This window comes from Palaemon carinicauda, chromosome 27 (assembly GCF_036898095.1).
Source record: "Palaemon carinicauda isolate YSFRI2023 chromosome 27, ASM3689809v2, whole genome shotgun sequence".
NCBI classification, from domain to species: Eukaryota; Metazoa; Arthropoda; class Malacostraca; order Decapoda; family Palaemonidae; genus Palaemon; species Palaemon carinicauda.
In genome coordinates, this window is record NC_090751.1 from 89,612,434 (window position 1) to 89,627,756 (window position 15,323).

The following is a 15,323-nucleotide window of genomic DNA, read 5'->3' on the forward strand; positions in this document are numbered from 1 at the left end:
CCTCCTTCAAGGCAACCCTTGAAGGAGAAAGGTCTCTCTTGGACTTCTTCTTACGCCGGCGGGCAAACCTCTCCCACTGGGAGGTAGACCACAACCTGCACTCACTGTACGTTACTTCCTTGTCACACCGTTGGCCTCGACACTGCGGGCAAAGGGTGTGGGGATCAGTTTCGACCGCCGACATGAAGGTACCGCAGGGGCGGCCGGCGAGTCCAGGGCACTTGCGCATGATGAAAATAAAAAGGGCGAGGCCAACTTCCAAGCACACAGCTGAGGAAAAGCAAAAGAAAAGATTAAGGCTGTCAATAGCGAGGACAATAGACAGACACGTCTGCACATCGTCCGAGCCAAAAATGAAGTGAGACAACTCACCGGTGTGTGGGGGGGGAGGGGTAGCAAGCTACCCCTTCTCCTACCCCCTTGTTAACTAGCGCAGGGGTAGTTAACCCTCGTTAAAATTCTATTAGCTCGTCAATTTCAGCTGAGCCGAAAGTAAACCCAATGTAAATAGCGTGGTTTGTATTTTGGTTACGGAACATAAATAATTTATTGTGAATTATTAATTTCTGATAGGGGTTGTAATTTGCTCTGAATAATACTACAAAGCTTTTAAAATTAGAGCATGTTTACTTATGGGGATATGAGGAAAGTATTGAGTAAACTCCCTTTATTTTTTATAGGAAAAATTGTTTTGGGGCCTGAATGGATTAAACTCGTAAACTGAGGTACCACTGTAATATGATATTTTAATTATAAAATAAATTTTTGAATATACTTACCCGGTGAATATATAATAGCTGCAACTCTGCGGCTCGACAGAAAACACACTAAAAAAACTCGCGAGCGATCGCTATGAAGGTTGCGGGTGTGCCCACCAGCGCCAACTGTCGGCCAGATACCACTCTTGTATGTAAACAAAACCTTCAATTCTTCTCGTCCCGCTGCGTCTCTATTGGGGAGGAAGGGAGGGTCATTTAATTTATATATTCACCGGGTAAGTATATTCAAAAATTTATTTTATAATTAAAATATCATTTTTAAATATTTAACTTAGCCGGTGAATATATAATAGCTGATTCACACCCAAGGAGGTGGTTAGAGACCAGAGTTAATTATGTTTACAGCGTATAAGCTAAGAGTTTTTTCATTTTGACAGTTATCAATATAACAAAACCAAAATATATAGGTACCTGGTAAGGAAGTTGACTTAGACGATTACTCTGCCTTTTAAGTCTGTCTTCCTCACGGAGCCCAGCGATCCTCTTAGGATGCTGAAAGACTCCCAGGAGCTGAAGTATCAAGGGTTGCAACCCATACAACAAGACCTCATCAAACCCCTAATCTGGGCGCTCTCAAGAAATGACTTTGACCACCCGCCAAATCAACCAGGATGCGAAAGGCTTCTTAGCCTTCCGAACAACCCATAAAACAATATTAAAAACATTTCAAGAGACAGATTAAAAGGATATTGGAATTAGGGAAGTGTAGTGGTAGAACCCTCACCCACTACTGAACTCGCTGCAACGAATGGACCCAGTGTGTAGCAGTCCTCGTAAAGAGTCTGGACATCTTTTAAGTAAAATGACGCGAACACTGACTTACTTATCCAAAAAGTCGCGTCCATAATACTTTGCAGAGATTTATTTTGCTTGAAGGCCACGGAGGTTGCTATATCTCTAACTTCGTGCGTCTTAACCTTAAGCAAACATCGGTCTTTCTCATTCAAGTGAGAATGAGCTTCTCGTATTAAAAAAAAATCTGATAAAATATGACAAAGCATTCTTTGACATAGGCAATGAAGGTTTCTTAACTGAGCACCATAATGCCTCAGATTTCCCTCGTAATGACTTAGTACGAGCTAAATCGAACTTAAGAGCTCTAACAGGACATAATACTCTTTCCAGTTCGTTGCCTACGATCTCTGATAAGCAAGGAATATCAAAAGATTTAGGCCAAGGACGAGAAGGCAGTTCATTTTTGGCCAGGAAACCAAGTTGAAGTGAACAAGTGGCTTTTTTCTGTAGAAAAGCCGATTTTCTTACTGAAGGCATGAAGTTCATTGACCCTTTTAGCCGAAGCCAAGCACACTAGGAAAAGTGTCTTGAGGGTGAGATCCTTCAGGGAGGCTGAATGTAATGGCTCAAACCTGTCTGACATGAGGAACCTTAGGACCACGTCTAAGTTCCATCCAGGAGTTGCCAAACGACGTTCCTTAGAGGTCTCGAAAGACTTAAGGAGATCTTGGAGATCTTTATTGTTGGAAAGATCTAAGCCTCTATGTCGAAAGACCGAAGCCAACATGCTCCTGTAGCCCTTAATCGTGGGAGCTGAAAGGGAGTGAACCTTTCTCAGATGTAAAAGAAAATCTGCGATTTGGGCTACAGAGGTACTGGACGAGGACACAGATGCCGACTTGCACCAGTCTTGAAAGACTTCCCACTTCGACTGGTATACTCTAATGGTAGAAGCTCTCCTAGCTCTTGTAATCGCACTGGCTGCCTCCTTCGAAAAGCCTCTAGCTCTTGAGAGTCTTTCGATAGTCTGAAGGAAGTCAGACGAAGAGCGGGGAGGCTTTGATGGACATTCTTTACGTGGGGCTGACGTAACAGATCTACCGTTAGAGGAAGACTTCTTGGAAAGTCTACCAGCCATTGAAGTACCTCGGTGCACCACTCTCTCGCGGGCCAGAGGGTAGCAACCAACGTCAACCTTGTCCCTTCGTGAGAGGCGAACTTCTGCAGTACCTTGTTGACTATCTTGAATGGTGGGAATGCATATAAGTCCAGAAAAGACCAATCCAGTAGAAACGCGTCTATGTAGATTGCTTCTGTATCTAGGACTGGAGAGCAATAGATTGGAAACCTTTTGGTCAAAGAGGAGGCAAAGAGGTCTATGGTGGGTTGATCCCAAGTAGCCCAAAGACTCTTGCCCACGTCATTGTGGAGGGTCCATTCCGTGGGGTATCACCTGACCCCTCCGACTGAGACAGTCTGCCAAGACGTTCAAGTCCCCCTGGATGAATCTCGTCAACAGGGAGATGCCTCGAATTCTTGACCATAAGAGAAGGTCCCTTGCGATCTCGAGCAGCGTGAAGGAGTGTGTGCCTCCTTGCTTGGAGATGTACGCCAAAGTTGTGGTGTTGTCTGAGTTGCCTCTACCACTAAGTTTCGAAGAAGCCTTCTAATATCATCAAGGCCAAGTGGACTGCTAATAGCTCCTTGCCGTTGATGTGCATGCTCTTCTGACTTGAGGTCCACAGACCCGAGCATTCCCGACCATCCAGGGTCGCACCCCAACCCAAATCCGACGCGTCTGAGGACAACACGTGGTTTGGGTTCTTGACTGCTAGGGATAGTCCCTCTCTCAGACTGATATTGCTGTCCCACCATTTCAGGCATGCCTTTACTGGTTCGGAGACTGGGAATGATACCGTCTCTAATGTCTTGTCCTAGTTCCAGTGAAAGGCTAGATGGAACCGGAGAGGCAGAAGGTGTAGTCTCCCTAGTGAGACAAACTGCTCCAGGGATGAGAGAGTCCCTACGAGACTGTTCCAACTCCTGACTGAATAAACGTTTCGTTTCAGCATTAGTTGGACTTCGAGCAGGGCTTGACTGCGAATCTCCATTCCCAAATATAGAATAATCTGGGATGGGATCAGTTGGGACTTTTAGGTTGACCAAAAGTCCCAACTCCTTGGCCAGACTCAACGTCCAATGTGGATCCTGCAGACAGTGAAGACTGGACGATGCTCTGAGAAGCCAGTCGTCCAAGTACTGGGAGGCTCGGATCCCCGATAGATGGAGGGATTTTGCCACATTCCTCATGAGCCTCGTAAACACGAGAGGCGCAGGACTGAGGCCAAAGCACAGGGCTCGAAACTGGTACCCCACATTCCTGTAAACAAACCTCAGAAACGGTTGGGAATCCGGGTGTATAGGAATGTGGAAGTATGCCTCCTGAAGGTCGAGAGAGACCATCCAGTTGCCTTCCATAAATGCTGTCAAGACAGCCTGGTAGACCTCATCGTGAAGTTTGTCTTGACAATGAACACATTGAGCGCACTTGCCTCTTACGTACTCCTGCAGTGAACATGGCTGCCAAATCATGGAGCCATCCCTGAGGGACTTGTTCCTGCAGAGAACGTGGCTGTCAGATCATTGGAGCCATCCCTGAAAGCCTTGTTTATGCATGACATAATTGTACAGCAAAACTTCAAAGGCTCGAAAATAGCTGTGAAGTCGACCTGTAAAATCTTGGAGCGTCTCATGGCCAGGTGCCAGGGAGAGTCTATGAGGTTTGAGAAGTCTATCTGGGCAGAGGCAGGAACTCCCAAGCCGAGAACTTCTCTCGTGTCATATCAGACTCTCGCTCTATAAGCCAGTTTAAAAGAAGGGAAAGCAAAGGCTGTCTCCCCCAAACTCCTCCTGGTGATAAACCAGTCGCCTAGCAAACGTAAAGCTCTCTTAGAAGAGCGAGAGAGCACTAGCTTATAAAACAACGGCTCTGAAGTAGCTAGGCCTAGTGTAAGCTCTGACGTTTAGGCGAACGAGGAGCAGCAGTTACAAAAAGATCCGGACAAAGATCCTTAAAAATCAGCATGATTTATTTAAAGTCCATAGAGGGCTAAGCAGCTTTAGGCTCCTCTCCATCTGAAAGAGTCCTCAAGGGAATATCAGTAGGAGGGGGAACAGCAACTTCCTCATCTGAAGGAACCTTGTCCGATAATAGCCGAGTCTCAGGCAAGGGAGAGACCTACCGTGGTGGCAATGCTTTACAAGCAGAGTCCACACGCACTGGTGCATTAGTAGCGGACCAGGACGCAACGTCATGTAACTGCTTGACAGTCTGTGAACTGTCAACAACAACAGGTGCGTGAGACCAGGACGCAACGTCATGTAACTGCTTGACAGTCTGTGAACTGTCAACAACAACAGGTGCGTGAGGACGCACAGCGTCCACTCGAGACTGCTTTGACCGCCTAGACTGAGCAGTCAAAACAACTCTAGAATGCGGAGGTTGACGCTCAGCGTCAAAACAAGTCAACTCCGATTGTTAGCGAACGTCCTGAACGTCAACAGGAGCATCAGCAAGTGGCCTAACGTCCAAATGTGGCTGAAAATCCACACGAGACCGCATCGAGTGTGGTTCTAAACAACCTGACTGACGTGACTTGGCTACGCCAACGTCAACAGGACGCACAAAGGAACGTTAGGGTGGCTGAAGGCCAGGATCTCGATGAGATAAACGGCTAGGCTCAACGGACTTATCGGCAGAATAGTCTTCCATAAGGGAGGCAAGCTTATTCTGCATGTCTTGCCGTACAACCCATTTAGGATCAACGGGAATGGTTGCGGTAAGAGACGAGGGTAACGTCTGTGACCGCAAAACCTTGCCTACAAAAAGACTCTCGGAGTCTGTGTTACGCTTTTGTTAGGCGGCGAGCAGTCTTCCGATGACTGCATATGGTCAGAGCTGTCCTAATGGTTAAAACCAGGACGCTGGACCTGTCCTGAAAGGACTGACTTTCGCTTAAAGGGCCTCGAAACCTTGTTCCACGGTTTCTTATGCGAAAAGCCTTCGGATGACGAGGAGAAAATCGTCTCTCTCGCCTTATGGTAGGGGTGATCTTGGTAAGATACACCCGATACCATAGAGGGAACGTCTATTCGCTGATCAAGGCCTCTCGAACCCATAAGTCGTACGACATTACTTCTCCCCTGGGCTTGGGAGCTTGCAAGAGGTCCCGGACTAGGCGAACGACAGGCACGAACAGACGAACCCTCGGTCGTAACACTGATAACACTTTGCGCAATATCACTTTATCACTACGATTTTCTGTTTTGCACTTATTTCACTGAAATCGAATTTTTTAACAATTCACATTAGGTATGAATAAAACTGATTTCTACCTGAAGCACGCAATTCTACCCTCATCAAAAGGTTGTAATTGCGAAATCAGTCGTATAATGTAAGCACATTAATACCAGCAAAAAACAGTAAACATATTTTAAGATAAAAAAATCAGTGGCTGGGGAAGAGACTAAACACTAGTTCATTCAAAACTACGTTTTCAATCTCTCACCGTACATTGCCTTGGGACGAGAATAAAAAACTAAAAACGTTTTATCCTTTCTCCCCATTACAGAGACTAGGGACGAGAGTAACGCGAGAACAACGTTACCCGCTTGGGACGAGATAAAGATCGGAACGTTTTCTCTCCTTTCTCTCCGTCCGTCTCTATCTCTCTCTCTCTCTCTCTCTCTTGATTTCGCACCTAAGAGAAGAGCCCACTTACGTTTCGTCAAAAAACAGGTTATTTGACCAAAGGAAAAAACTGAAAGGTTTTTCAATTAAAAAGTTCCTTTAAAATAGAATTTAAAACATTTAAGCTTTGAAAGAAGAATGAACAAAACGTCAGAATCGATTTACTCTTTCTGCAAAGTGAAACCGTGATACTCTCTCTCTCTCTATCGTAACGATAGAGCGCAAACTGCGTAGCATAAATAAACTAAACGTTAGTTCATCTTTGAAACAGTACGAAGACTATTCAAAGAAAATCTTTCATAAAATATCTATTAAAAAATATTCATTTAATAAGTTTTAAATCATGAGCTCTTTAAAAGCTATTTACGATTGAAAGGGCTCAACGTTGTTTAACTTCGGTTTCCAAGTTAGGACCGCCTACTCTCAGGAAAGGTCGCATATAAACAAATCATTAAAATTTATTTTGATGTTTATTATAAATGGAAAGCTAATCGAAGAGGCCTAATAAAGGCGGTTGAGATATAAAGTATATAGAGGAAAATCTATAATTAATTTATAACGTGATAAGATAATTGCTAAAAGCCTAAACACACTTCCGTACTGAGGGAAGGGTCGGCCATTTAAAAGTCAAGGAAAGTCCAAAAAACAATCCAAAGTCATCAAAAATTAAATCTATCCAAAAACGAGTTCAAGATTTAAGTTGAAGATAAAACACCTGTATTGCGAAAGCTCAAACCAAAATGAAGTACTTCACCAAATATGTTAAGAAAACTCCAGGTTCTACAGCGAGTATGAATACGTCTTGTCGTCAACGTCGACAGAGAAGAATTGAAGGTTTTGTTTACATACAAGAGTGGTATCTGGCCGACAGTTGGCGCTGGTGGGCACACCCGCAACCTTCATAGCGATCGCTCGCGAGTTTTTTGAGTGTGTTTTCTGTCGAGCCGCAGAGTTGCAGCTATTATATATTCACCGGCTAAGTTAAATATTTAAAAATATAAACATTGCAGTCAATGAAGTTGGGATTCTACCGCTAATCAAGTTATTGGGTCCTTTGACTGGCAAGGTTATACTGCATTGGAGCCATCTCTGGTAACAGCTCATTTTTCCTTTGCCTACACATACACCAAATAGACTGGCCTTTTCTTTACACATTCTTCTCTTTCCTCATACACCTGACAACACTACAAGATGACCAAAAAGTTCTAAACACAAAGGGTTAACTAGTGCACCATTAAACTATTGTTTTCTAATCTTGGGTAGTGCCATAACATCTGTACCATGGTCTTCCACTGTTTTGGCTTAAGAGTCCTCTTGCTTGAGGGTACACGAAGGCATAAGATTCTATCCATTTCCTTATTTCCTTTCCTCACTGGGCTATTTTACCTGCTGGAGCCCTTAGGCTTATAGCATACTGTAATAGAGGTGTAGCTTGGTTATTAAAAATGATTTACAATTACATCAAAGAAACAAACCTCTTGTGGCATACTAGGAGAGGAATGACGTCTCAACAATTCTGTAGCAAATTGAAATAAGTTTAACCCACTGAGGGTAATGGAATCTTAGTAAAGAAATTTGAATGGTGTTTATATAATTTGACATAACTAAAAGATTTAATATATAATTTGACATAACTAAAAGATTTAATATATAATTTGACATAACTAAAAGATTTAAAAACAAATAATTTTTATCGCATTCTATTATAGTTAATAAATATTACTTTGCTTAAATAGTAAATACTGGAATTGCTTTCATTAAAGTTATAGGCTATATAGTATTAAGTATCAACTATTAAAAAATGAAGGAATGATGAAAATGACAAAGACTGAATGTGGTTCATAAGAAATTATTAACCTAAAGTCACACTATTTCTCTCGATGTTAATAGCATAATTGTGTAGGATAACGAATAGAAACTTTCTTCAGCATGCTATATCATAAATCACAATAATTTCCAATTTGACTGCAGTTTCTTGAGCTTGTTTTCAGGAACCTGGAAAATTGAAAGAAAATTTATGGTTAGTATGGAAAACTCCAGTAATACAGTAGTTGTCTTTTGAGTAATTTTTAAAACTTTTCCATGGTATTCAAAATGTATTTAAATGAAATTATTACCATACTTATCAATTCATTTGCTGTTCCTGGTATGAAGGTATAAAGGAAAAGATTCAATTTCCTATTTTAAAATTACTGAAATTACACCTTCCAAGGTGTGGTATCACCTAATGCTGCTCCTGTACTGAACTTGTGCCCTGGCTAAGAATATGACTCCCCTCATCAAGTTAATTATTCGTATCCATTAGAGCTACTTATAGTACCAGGCTACTATAGGAAGGCAGGAGGGGGATGGTGGTATCTACCTAATTTATGCATGGTAATTTTTCACCATGGTACTACCTTTGGTCATGATGCCACTTCTAGAAATTTAAGATCTCTAGAACTAGTTTCCCAACATCACATTGAGCCACCTCTGTTCTTCAGTACAATTAAGTAGACACTTCTGTGACAACACATAACACATCAGGGTACAGTACCACAAGAATTTGTTTAAAACCTAACTCCTCTTAAGAATTTTTCAACTCAAAACATAAATGGTCTTGACCAACAATTCACTTAAGATAATTCCTCTCTTTTTGCAATGTATATTAAAAGCTAATTAGCTTTATCACTATGCAGTAGCTAGTAAACACATTTGAAAGATTAATTTTTGATAATGGTGAGAAATAAAGTTATCTACTACAGTACTCCGATAATATACAATTTAACCTTTGCTACCAGTGGGCTTGACTCATCCCAAATTTCAGGGAACAGGGGGAGGGAAATAAATGAACAACCCGGTTCAATCACTCCTTTAGTATTATATCCACTATCAAAGAGAGAGAATTCTGCACCCGGAACCGTACCAAGTTGGTAGCGAACATATCCACCATTAGCTTACAAATTTTGAGACACCTGGAGGTGCAGGCACCACACCTCTGGATTACCTGTTCGCTCTGACTCCACCTGAATGTTTTGCTACCTTGGAACAAACCTAGGAAAGTGTCAAAGACCTTTAGATGTCAACCAGGTAACCCCTAATCAATCCATCAAAACTGGGAAGATGCTCTTCTCTTCCATCAAACACAACTGACCATTTTTCAACTGGGTCCCACCTTGCACCTTGTTTACTAAAGTGGACTATAAACCCTCTCTTACTATAGAGTAGTCCTTCCCAAATCACAATGGAAGTTAAGGGACCTGTCTCTTAAGGCATGTCCCCAACTAGCCATGAAAGAGGTTGTCCTGATATCAGATAAGTCTGCCTTGAATACTAGCAGAGGTAGTTTCACAGTCCAGAGGTTTTCCTTTTAAGACCACAGTTTACTAGATGCTTCTGTGATTGTAATGACTGCCAGGCCAAACCAATCCCGTTTTGTCCAATATGTTGAAATGGCATCAGTCTATCCAGCTGAAAGATTTTACTTTGTCCAATAAATGTAGCCCTTTTTATGGGGTAACTGAATGGTTTCCAAGTCTTTCTCTCTAAACCGTGAGATGCTTAAATAAGTACCAATTAATTTGGGTGACCAATTTCCTTCAGTTAACAACTATCTTGGGACAGCAGAATTCAGTGCCTGGAAAACTTTAACCCAGAGCCTGTTATGTCCTCTTTGGAAGTGTGAGCTATAGGATCATCCAAGTCGACCACCACTGCAGTACGTGCGGCCCAATCACTGATCAGTCAAGTCTTGCTTAATGAATCGAGGAGAGGCTTCCAGAGACAGTCCAATGGAAACAGAGTTTGGTAAGTTACGTAAAGGCAAAGGACCTCATTAATGAGAGGCTTCAGGTTGAAGGACGTCTCCATCACTTTCGAGAATACTAGAAAATTTCTCGGCGGTCACAGAGCATGGTCAAATTCTCCCTTGCGGCAAAAGTTTTCATCACCAGAACTCTGAAACTCACCCCTTTGTTAGCAAGATACTGAAAAAAGTAATCATAGATAAAACAGAGCTGCTTAAAATTCGAAGGCAGACTATTTAGCGTATCAAAGAAAAACATCCAAGAGAGAGGAGTGACCCTCCACCTGTATTGTCTCAACAGGCATATCAGCTGCGATACATGAAATAACAACCATCCTGCATGTTTGCCAATTGCCACAACGAGGGGCTTGAACCTGTCCTATAGATCTAAAAGATGAAAAATGCTCCCTATTTCTGACCTCACAGTACCTATGGTTTCGGTTTGAGAGAGAGAGAGGGTACGAGGTTCAAAGCAATTCTGTTTAACCTCGATACTGACAGCAGCATATTCACAAAGCTAGAAAAGTCAGTGATTAAACTCCTGCCAGGGAATTCTAGTCCTACCTTATTGGAACTGATGGCAGTCTTTCTGGTTTTTAGCATTGAACCGTCTCTTTAATAAGAGACGGTTCAATGCTAAAAACCAACATTCATATAAAGATTTTCGTAGAAAACCAGCTAAATCTGTTGCCTCAAAAGGGGGTTGACCCCACTAGGGAATTCTCAATGCACTGACCCTTTCCATAATGAGATTTCTTCAAGAGATAAGTGTGTTCCTCTCACAGTTATATCTGCCGGGATCTCTCTATGTAGTGGTGAATGCTCTATACTCAGACAGACAGATACGCACACTGATTGGACCCTGGATTAGAGCTCTTTTCTAGATAGTCTAGGTAGTTCTGAATCTCCAAATAAACCTGTTTGCAACAAAAAGAGAACCACAAGCTTCCAATATACATAGCTCTGAATGTGGATTTCTCAGGCAGGGTCAAGAGATGCTTTGAATCTTGATTGAAACAAGTCTGTCAACATTCATATCCACTCTAGCAGCTAACTCATTTCTTACACCCGTTCTCACCCTCACTACTTCGTTCCTAACCCTATCTACTCGAGATACACCAGCCATACTCCTTACACTTCATCTCAAACACATTCAATTTCTGTCTCTCCGTCACTTTCATTCCCCACAACTCCGATCCATACATCACAGTTGGTACAATCACTTTCTCATACAGAACTCTCTCTACATTAATGCACAACCCTCTACAGTATTCTTTACTACTCCCTTAACTGCCCCCAACACTTTACATCCTTCATTCACTCTCTGACGTACATCTGCTTCCACTCCACCATTTGCTGCAACAACAGACCCCAAGTACTTAAACCGATCCACCTCCTCAAGTAACTCTCTATTCAACATGACATTCAACCTCGCACCACCTTCCCTTCCCGTACATCTCATAACCTTACTCTTACCCACATTAACTCTCAACTTCCTTCTCTCACACACCCTTCTAAATTCTGTCACTAATCGACCAAGCTTCTCTTCCTCATCTGCAACCAGTACAGTATCATCCGCAAACAACTACACTGATTTACCTTCCATTCATGGTCATTCTCGTCTACCAGTTTCAATCCTCGTCCAAGCACTCAAATATTCACGTCTCTCACCACTCCATCAACATACAAGTTAAACAACCACGGCGACATCACACATCCCTGTCTCAGCCCCACTCTCACCGGAAACCAATCACTCACTTCATTTCCTATTCTAACACATGCTTTACTACCTTTTTAGAAACTTTTCACTGCTTGCAACAACCTTCCACCAACTCCATATAACCTCATTACATTCCACATTGCTTCCCTATCAACTCTATCATACGCTTTCTCCAGATCCATAAACGCAACATACACCACCTTCCCTTTTGCTAAATATTTCTCTCATATCTGCCTAACTGTAAAAATCTGATTCATAAAACCCCTACCTCTTCTAAAACCACCCTGTACTTCTAAGATTGCATTCTCTGTTTTATCCTTAATCCTATTAATCAGTACTCTACCATACACTTTTCCAACTACACTCAACAAACTAATACCTCTTGAATTACAACACTCATGCACATCTCCCTTCCCCTTATATAGTGGTACAATACACGCACAAACCCAATCTACTGGTACCATTGACAACACAAAAAACATATTAAACAATTTCACCAACCATTCAAGTACAGTCACACCCCTTCCTTCAACATCTCAGATCTCACACCATCCATACCAGATGCATTTCCTACTCTCGTTTCATCTAGTGCTCTCCTCACATCCTCTCTTGTAATCTCTCTCTCATTCTCATCTCCCATCAACGGCACCTCAGCACCTGCAACAGCAATTATATCTGCCTCCCTATTCTCAATATTCAGTAAACTTTCAAAATATTCCACCCACCTTTTCCTTGCCTCCTCTCCTTTTAACAACCTTCCATTTCCATCTTTCACTGTCTCTTCAATTCTTGAACCAGCCTTCCTTACTCTCTTCACTTCTTTCCAAAACTACTTCTTATTCTCTTCATATGAATGACTCAATCCCTGGCGCCACCTCAGGTCAGCTGCCCTCTTTGCCTCACTTTACCTTGCGCTTTACTTCCACATTTTTCTATCTATATCTTTTATACTTCTCTACACTATTACTCTGCAGCCATTCTTCAAAAGCCCTCTTTTTCTCTTCCACTTTTACCTTCACTCCTTCATTCCACCATTCACTGCCCCTCCTCATGCTGCCTCCAACAAACTTCTTGCCACACACATCACTTGCAATCCCAACAAAATTTTCTTTTACTAACTTCCACTCCTCCTCTAAATTACCAGTTTCTCTTACTTTCACTTCGTCATATGCCATTTTCAACCTTTCCTGATATTTACTTTTTACCCCCGGTTTTATTAGCTCTTCAACCCTCACTATCTCCCTTTTACATCCACCTACTCTATTCCCCCACTCTTTTGCTACAACTAATTTTCCTTCCACCAAAAAATGATCAGACATACCGTTAGCCATATCCCTAAAGACGTGCACGTCTTTCAATCCTCCAAATATTCTTATATCAGGGTTATTTACTAAGCAGTGGTGAGCACCACCCATCAAATTTAGAAAAATATATGCTACATATACCAAATGCCTACACACGAGTAAGACATTGCTAGCACAATATATTCTTGTCTCCTGACTTTTTGGCCAAATTTTACTCTTCAGGCATACTTAGTTATCGTCTCCGACAATTCATAAATTTTTCAGCATAAGTATAATATAAAAAAATTAATTATATAAATGCACAGGAAAAAAAAATACAGGCTTCAATTTTTTTTAGTGATCATGAATATAATGTACTGTACTTTTATAAGTTAATTATAAGGTCATAATCATCATATTTCAGGGTTATTTTAAGCAGTGGTGAGCCCATTCCTTCAAATCTAGAAATATATATGCTATATGTGGATATAAATGTGTTGAGGTGGTTTGGCCATGTTGAGAGAATGGAAAATGACTGTCTGCTAAAGAAGGTGATGAATGCAAGAGTTGATGGGAGAAGTACAAGAGGGGGGCCAAGGTTTGGGTGGATGGATGGAGTGAAGGAAGCTCTGGGAGATAGGATAGATGTGAGAGAGGCAAGAGAGCGTGCTAGAAATAGGAATGAATGGCGAGCGATTGTGATGCAGTTCCGGTAGGCCCTGCTGCTTCCTCTGATGCCTTGGATGACCATGGAGGTAGGAGCATTAGGGGATTCAGTGCTATGAAGCTTTATCTGTGGTGGATAATGGGGGAGGGTGGGCTGTGGCACCCCTAGCAGTACCAGCCAAACTCTGTTGAGTCCCTTGTCAGGCTGGGAGGAACGTAGAGAGGAGAGGTCCCCTTTTCTGTTTCATTTGTTTGATGTCGGCTACCCCAAAATTGGGGGAAGTGCCTTGGTATATGTATGCATGTATGTAGCAAATGCCAACACAACATAAACAGTAATATATTCTCGCCTGCGTATTTTCTGGGCAAATTTTATGCTTTCAACATATTTAGTTGTCCGACAGTTTTTGTATCCTTCAGTATACGCCTTCATTTGGTCAAACTCGTCCTCAGCAATTTGCAAGGCAATTGGAGAAGAGCCTCCTACCAACAATTACTGGGGGGAACCCCATACACCACCAGAATCTGAAAAGCCTGGTGATGTAGATCCAAAGGCTCCTTGCTCCTGACGCATACTCCCCGGGGACTGAACCAGGGGCATATGCCCAGAAGCGGCGGTAGCAGATGCACTCAATGAGAGAACAGAAGAGAAGAAAGACTTCTTTGGGGTCTTCTTGGGTAAGGGCAAGACAGACCCCAAAGATCACTGCAAAGATCACAAACTACACTAGGCACACAGAAATGATTGCAAACAACTATGCCCTCTGCAAGAATCTGTCAAAATGTAGATCTACATCCAGATTAGCTATCTAATATTTGCAACATCCACCCTTTCCCCTACAAGAATGAATCTCCTTAATACCCATACCAAACGGAATCAAACAACATTTACTTTCTGTAAGAAAGAGATCAAAACTTTTGCTTGGAGCACCATGATACTTCCGTACTTGTGACTGAAAACAAAATTGAAGAGCTTCTGACAGGTTGGGGGCAGGGCTACTCTCCAGTGCTCACCACCAGTTGTTAACTACTTTGTTAACAAATTCAACGACTGTTCCAGTTCCACTGAAGACATTTGTCTATTTTAAAGGATGAAAAGTTTGTACAGTACTGTAAACTCATCGGAACAAATGGTGCAACCGATCAGCTTTTGCAGACTTTATAAGAAATATCTTTTAAATATGAGGTGACTTTAGGGCTTTCATTTCAGCAAGTGGAGGAATATCAGGATCCATGCTGGCAACTCTGTCTCCAGCCTAGCAATCTGGTTGCCTAAAAGAGTAGCTAGGGTTGTGGGGTGCCAAGAATATTACAGCAGAAAGGTCTAAAGTAAATAAAGAATTTAAGGCTATAAGAGGATCTCGAATCTGTAATGAGCTGTGCAACATCAGAATGCCTACTGAATGGAACAATATTATCACTAGACCCAACTTGAGAAGTCGGATTAGGGTTAGAAATATAGCAGGTAGGTAAGTTCAGAATTTCTGCCTTAAGTGGAGGCTTACTGATTTTATAAGATTTCACCACTAAATTTAGATGCTTTTAGAGGTCATCACTAACAAAACCTGATTCATTAAAGGCCTATATTGGAATTTCATGATGGCAT

General features: G+C 42.0%; 1 protein-coding gene across 1 annotated transcript in view; it reads right to left on the minus strand.

Annotated features, from left to right (window-relative positions):
* Positions 1 to 8,097: 8,097 nt before the first annotated feature.
* LOC137621022 (bromodomain-containing protein 8-like) overlaps positions 8,098 to 15,323 on the minus strand; it is a 192,191-nt gene continuing 184,965 nt past the window's right edge. Inside the window, exon 23 of the mRNA XM_068351461.1 lies at positions 8,098 to 8,259. The gene's annotated coding sequence lies outside the window, so the exon portion shown is untranslated. The remainder of the gene's footprint in view (positions 8,260 to 15,323) is intronic.